This window comes from Temnothorax curvispinosus, unplaced genomic scaffold (genome assembly GCF_003070985.1).
Source record: "Temnothorax curvispinosus isolate PA1 unplaced genomic scaffold, ASM307098v1 QBEX01011966.1, whole genome shotgun sequence".
Taxonomy (NCBI): Eukaryota; Metazoa; Arthropoda; class Insecta; order Hymenoptera; family Formicidae; genus Temnothorax; species Temnothorax curvispinosus.
The window spans coordinates 388,879-390,491 of record NW_020221746.1 but is presented as its reverse complement, the minus strand read 5'-3'; positions in this window follow the sequence as shown (position 1 = coordinate 390,491).

Sequence of the window (1,613 nt, the reverse complement as noted above, 5' to 3'; positions counted from 1 at the left end):
TTTTCAGCTACCAGTAGTCATTTGTAACTCGAAGCTGGCGAGAGGTCGGGTTTATCACCGCCATAAAGATCTCGACTTCCCCGGTATTTCGTGGCTTATACTAAGCGAGTAGTTAGCGAAGTGCGAAGCGACGACCACTCGTCGTCGTCGCGATTTATGCAAATTAGTAGTCGGCGTAGCTTCTTTCGTCAGGATACAAAATCTTGCGTCTTCTACTTTTCTTCCAAGGATATATCCCTGCTCTCTCTTTTTCTTTATACAATTTTATTACGCGTGAAAAAATAAAAATTTTAATATTTATCTATTCGCTTATTAATTAAAGCGATTTTTGCGTTTTCATTAAAACTAAAATTCTTATTTATTTGATAACTCTATCATAAATCGTATCGGAACGATCAAAGATGTTCCGACAAATTTTTTATTTTGACATATATTATGACATTTATATTGTAAGAGCTTTTCACCCTTAACTCAGATCACATCCGTTTATCATATCTCTTTATGAATAATTATTATTTATTCTTTATGACAAAGTACTTTGATGAAATTGATATTTTTGTATTCTTTTTTTATATGTAAATATTGATATTTTTGTTATCTGTGTGTGTTCGTTGATGTTTTGCATAAATTATTTATAACGCACGTCATTTATACGTATATGTATATACATATACTAATTGTAAGTATCTTGTTATTGAAACTCGCTATTGAGATAGATTATTAAAATAAAAAAGTTATGAATTATTAGAAAATTATTCATTCTTACCGTAAATTATACACTATTAATTTTTTCGTATTGAGTAATTATATTATTTTATATATAATTGAAAATATAAAATTCAACATAACAATGATTCAACGCTTTATTTCATTTGAGTTAGTTGTAACGAGCGCACGGTTAATCGTCGATAATATAGAACCGACCTGCTTTTAGCAAAATTTGATTACAAGTTCAACTGCCACTATAAAGGCGTTACTCTTCTGAAAGCTATATAAAATATAAGCATTATTAGCAAAAGTGATACAACGATTTCTCTGTCCGTCGCGCAACTTATTTAAGTGAATTATTTCGCGCGTAAATAGTATATTGTTTAATATACTAATGCAAAGATATAAAAACTAAAAAATTGGTGAAAGTAATGTTTCTTCGTTCATTTTCTTTAATTCCAAAGAGAAAGATTTTAATATTTATGTCGATTTGTTTAATAGTAAAAAAATATTAGCTGCATATTCAAACTGTGTCCTTTTCGATCAATATGCAGTGCAATAAAGCTTTATTCGGCGAACTGGTAAATTCATGATACGGCGTATGTGCATTAATGCGATGAATACAAACACCGAAGTCATCAATCTACTATATTACGAGAAAGTACACGGATCTAAAGGCCATACTTCACTTTGCGTTCCTGTATTAGCTTGATGAGTATCATGGATGTTCCTATCTAGCTGTCTGGTCAATAATTCTTCCTCTTGGCAAGACATTCATTGCAACCTCGTTAAGTGATAAAACCGACGCGATACGGGCCGTTTGCAATAAATTATCTTTTCTAAAATAAAATTATATGCGTTTGTGTGTACGTATGTCATTTCTTACAATAAGAAGTATTGCACTT